At 43.3% G+C, this 5,306-nt stretch overlaps 1 pseudogene; it reads right to left on the bottom strand.

Annotated features, from left to right (window-relative positions):
• Positions 1-343: 343 nt before the first annotated feature.
• The window catches only part of LOC116091446, an 11,236-nt pseudogene continuing 6,273 nt past the window's right edge, over positions 344-5,306 (bottom strand).

The raw sequence follows: 5,306 nt of genomic DNA, 5'->3' as shown, positions 1-5,306 counted from the left end.
GGTCTTCCTTCTTGCACAGCAAGCACCTTTTCCCCACTGAGCCATCTCCCCAGCCAGTAGTCTTTGTTTTTACAAAAGTAATACATGTTGTATTGCAATATTATGTCACTTTTTCTAATGAACAAATCTCCTGTTCTTCCTCTGTCCACATACGTGCCACATTTAACTTTTAATTTTTTTTCTTCTCAAGGCAAGTTGTTTGATGTAAGATAATTGACAAACTCCTTGCTGTCTCTGTAATGCAGTGGACCTTCTTTCTTCTGACAAAGACAACAAGCAGTCAAAATCAGCTTGCTGAGTTTTCTTTCTTTATTTCTTGTCTGAGGATGCATCTTGACTTCCATTAATCCAGAGCAGTGGCCCCAGAGATGATTTCAATCATATTCTTCATGATGACAGCCTGGCAGGTGTAATTGAACATCAACATCAATTTGGCAATCATATCAGAAGCGCTCTTGCTGGAGTTGTTCACAGCCGTCATCCTGGCAGTATGTTCACTGTGGCAGACTCCTTCAGGTAGCCCTAGATATCATTGTTCAGATTGTATTTCTGGTAATTCTGCAGCACATCAGCATCCATGTCATCATAAATGTTCATGCTCTCAGCAGTTGCAAAGATGTTGATTGATAAATGGGCTTCTCTTCCGTCTTATAGGAGATAACAGACTTGAACTGCTTAAAATGATAAAGCCTTCATCAAACACATCCAGAATTTAATAATCCAAGGACAATGACTGATGCATCTCTCTAATGCACCATCATTCACCCCACATCTTTGAATGATATCCAAAACTGGTCAGAGTGAGACCAGTGAGTCAGAGTATGCCCCTGACTTTTTTTTTCACCAATCCAGGAAGCAAAACTTCTTTTCCAGCGGCTATGAGGGTAGCCACCAAAAACTGGATAGTATCACAAAGCCCTGAATCTGAGGACATACTAATAAAGAATTATGTGTTTCTTCTTATCTTTGTTCTCCTTACTCTCAGCCTACTTTCTCATACAGACTCGGGGAACCTGTTTCATGTACTTTAGCCAGTTCCATCTCCCATTCAGCATGGATATACTTCTCGGCTAGCATAGTCCTGGATGTTTCTGATACACTTCAGACTCCTGGTAATATTTTTCTAAGTTCCAACATTTCAAACTTAGATCCATTGCAACTGCAAGACACAGGCCAACAGCCTGGCAATGCTCCCTGTGAGAACATGGTGAAACCTTAAAGGGCCAGCAAAAGGGCCTCATTATACATGCACAGGACTTTCTAACTCATTGGCCCTCTTAGCTCATGTACTTAACTTTTAATTTTTAATTGTCTCCATGTTTCTAAATAACACACATACACAGTTATCTTTTGGTTCACTAGCATGGGTGTACTGGCTAGTTTTGTGTGTCAACTTGACATAGGCTGGAGTTATCACAGAAGGGAGCTTCAGTTGGGGAAGTGCCTCCATGAGATCCAGCTGTGGGGCATTTCCTCAATTAGTGATCAAGGGGGTAGGGCCCTTTGTGGGTGGTGCCATCACTGGGCTGGAAGTCTTGGGTTCTCTAACAGAGCAGGCTGAGCAAGCCAGGGGAAGCAAGCCAGCAAGGAACATCTCTCAATGGCCTCTGCGTCAGCTCCTGCTTCCTGACCTGCTTGAGTTCCAGTCCTGACTTCCTCTGGTGATCAACAGCCATGTGGAAGTAAGCTAAATAAACCCTTTCCTCCCCAACTTGCTTTCATGGTCATGATGTTTGTGCAGGAATAGAAACCCAGGTCTATTGCCATCTTATAACAGAAGATGAGGATTTATTCTACTTACAACCTCACCCATACAACAATAGAGTTATACCACAGTGCAAAGCTATCATCTTGACATAATGGAAACACATTCACCGCTGACCCAAGGAGTTATGCTATGATTACATTTACCTTAGTGTTCAATGACATTTTTTCAAGGAATTTGAGGTTGTGTAATTCTTTTTCTTCCTTACATGACCAATTTAATATCTTCTAATCATCTTGCCTCCAGCAACACACGACCACACAGTTTCTAAGCCCTTCTGACCCAATAGTAATTGGTGGCCATAGTCAGAAAATCTGCCCACAAATATAATATTGAAGCAGATTGTGAAGGGTGCTATGTTAGTTTTCTATGGCTTCCCTAGCAGAGTACTATCATATGAACTTTGGACTTTTTTAAAAAAAATGTTTTTCAGGTTTCTTTCTTTTATATTATGCATATGAGCATTTTACTCGTGTGTGTGTGTGTGTGTGTGTGTGTGTGTGTGTGTGCGTGTGTGTTCATGTGTATGTGTATCACATGTAAACAGTGCCTGTAGAGGCCAGGCCAGAATAAGGCATCAATCCCATGGAACTAGCCTTAGAGAGAGTTGTGAGCCACCGTGTGGGTGCTAAGGACCAAACCCAGCTCCTCTGTAAGAACAGTTAGTTAGTGCTCTAAACTACTGAGCCATCTCTCCAGGCCCAGAAAATCCATTTATCATCTCATTGTTCCATAGGTGTGAAATCAATCTGGGGACAGTGAGGCTTGAATGGTTTCTATGCTTTAAGTGTCATGATGTCTATGACATGATAACTGCATTTATTTCTGGGGCTTGGGGATGGATTTGCTTTCATGCCTGTTCAGTTGTTCAAGAAACTCACTCGTTTCCCTTTATAGGACAGAGGTCTTCATTTCCTCACTGGCTGCTAGCCAGAGGGCAATCTTTGCTTCTGGAGTCTGCCCCCATTCCTTCTCACAATTTTTATATCACCTCTCCCTCTAGCAAGAGGGGATGTAATGGCTGGGACTTGCTCTCACATTTCATGTCTGACATTTCTTTCTTTTTTTCCTTTCCTTTTACTCTAGCTCTCTAACTACAGCCAAGAAAAAGTCTCTGATTCCAACTGGCCTGCTCAGATTGCTCAGCATCAGCCTGCCTGGTTGGAGGTCTATAAACTGCTGAAGTTTCCAAAGTCCTCCTTGCTGCACAGCAGCATGTTTAGAGAATCCAGAGGCTGTGGCCTGAATAGTTTTGGTGGACATTCTGCCTCTAAAAGATGCATCCAAGAAAAGTCAAAGTCTAGAAGGATGGGAAAACATGGAATTCTAGGCAATTCACAATGATGGTGGCATGTATGAAAATTGGGTTGGAGTGGCAGGCATTGGGCCAGGTAATAATGGATGCTCACTATTTCAACTTTCCTGGTTTTCTGGCTTTACTTGTTTCTTTTGGGTTCCTTTGGATATACTATATCAGAATGTTACATAACAGCCTTGTCATAAGCTGGTTATTAAGTATGTGTCCTTCCAATTTGATTCTTCCTGTTAGGTCCTTTTTCTCCAACATGGCCTGCTTTGCTGCCAGCCTTCAGCCTTCCCCTTTACAGTTATGTCACTGCTCACTGTACTGGCAAGGAAGAATCTTTGCAACTAGAGGGTTTGCCATCTGGATTGCCATATGCAATCCCATAAATCCTACGCTAATTGTCCCGTAACACTGCTTTCTTCATGCCATTATGCTGCTGTTCAGTGAATCCTAATGTCTTTCCTTTGACTGTGTAAATCAAATGAAATGCATGTGGACATGTACACACACATACACACACACACACACATACACACACGCACAAGTCCATGTGCATATGGCAGTCAGAGGAAGGCATCATTCTGTGAGCCATCTCCACAGAAACCCCTCAAATCAAATTCCTCTGTCTCTCTGTCTCTCTGTCTCTGTCTCTCTCTCTCTCCCTTCCTATCTTCTTTTTTTTCCCTCCTACTCCTCTTCTTCCTCCTCCTCCTTTTTTGACAAAGGGTCTTACTATATAGCTTTGCCTGACCTGGAACTCACTAAATTGACTAGGCTAACATCAAAATCACAGAGATCCTTGCCTCCTGAATGAGGGGATTAAAAGCTCAGGGGCCACTACACCCAGTATCAAACCAAATTCTCAAATATCCCATGCCAAAAAGATCAAGTGTGAATCCAAAAGGTCATGCCAACCTTCTCATCAACAGGCCATGCCAACCTTCTCAACAACAGGCCATGCCAACCTTCTCACCAACAGGCCATGCCAACCTTCTCACCAACAGGCCATGCCAACCTTCTCACATACTCTGTCCTAGGGAACTGTGCTGCTGCTTTGCCTTTCTGCCTATCTTGCTTCGGTTTTGTTGCCTCCTTTGTCGATAAAAATGACCATTCCCTTTCATTTTGTATGTTCAGACTGTCAAGCTTTCAGTCACAGTCTTCCTCAGGATCTCAACTCACATTGGTCTTTGTTCCATTTTATGTTTTTTTTTTTAAAGTTTATAAAAACTTTTCTGATTATAAGTCAAGATCTTTCTGTGTGTCCAGGCTAGCTCTGAACTCACCATTCTGCCATAGCCTCATTAGTAATGGGTTTACTGGTGCTTGGCCCCACAGCAGGCCTTTGTCCCATTTCCTGTCTTTCCAGAGCTTAAGATGCAGATCTTTAACACAGTTAACTTAAACTTCCTCTCCTTCTCCTCCTCCTCCTCCTCCTCCTCCTCTTCCTCCTCCTCCTCCTCCTCTTCTTCCTCCTCCTCCTCCTCCTCTTCCTCCTCCTCTTCCTCTTCCTCCTCCTCTTCCTCCTCTTTCTTCTTCTTTAAGCTACAGAAAGTCATATCTCTATTTGAGTCTCTTTTATTATTCTCTCATACATTACCTATATCTCTCCCACTCACTTCACTTCTTCCCTAGATCCACCTCCCTCCACTTCCCCTCAGAAAAGAGCAGGCCTACCATTACCTAAACACAGCATAAGAAGCTACAATAAGATTAGGCATATATTCTTACATCAAAACTGGACAAGGCAACCCAGTAGGAGGAAAGGATCCCAAATGCAAGCAAAAGTGTCAGGGACAGCCCCCATTCCCACTCCTAGGATTCCTACAAGAATACCAAACTACTCATCCACAACATATATGCAAAAGACCTAGGTCAGACCCCTACAGGCTCCCTGATCTCTGTGATCCCCAATGAGTGTCTGTCACCTGACTTTATGGGCCATGTTCTTATGGTGTGTCTTTGACCCCTGAGATTCCTCAGATCATTCCACAACCTTATCACCAGGACTCCCAGAGCTCTGTTTTACTGGCTGGTTTTGTGTGTCAACTTGACACAGGCTGGAGTTATCACAGAGAAGGGAGCTTCAGTTGGGGAAGTGCCTCCATGAGATCCAGCTGTGGGGCATTTCCTCAATTAGTGATCAAGGTGGTAGGGCCCCTTGTGGGCTTCTTGGTCATGATGTTTGTGCAGGAATAGAAACCCTGACTAAGACACTTGTTGATCTGCATTCAT

Source organism: Mastomys coucha, chromosome X (assembly GCF_008632895.1).
Source record: "Mastomys coucha isolate ucsf_1 chromosome X, UCSF_Mcou_1, whole genome shotgun sequence".
Lineage (NCBI taxonomy): Eukaryota > Metazoa > Chordata > Mammalia > Rodentia > Muridae > Mastomys > Mastomys coucha.
This window is presented reverse-complemented; position numbering and strand designations above follow the sequence as displayed.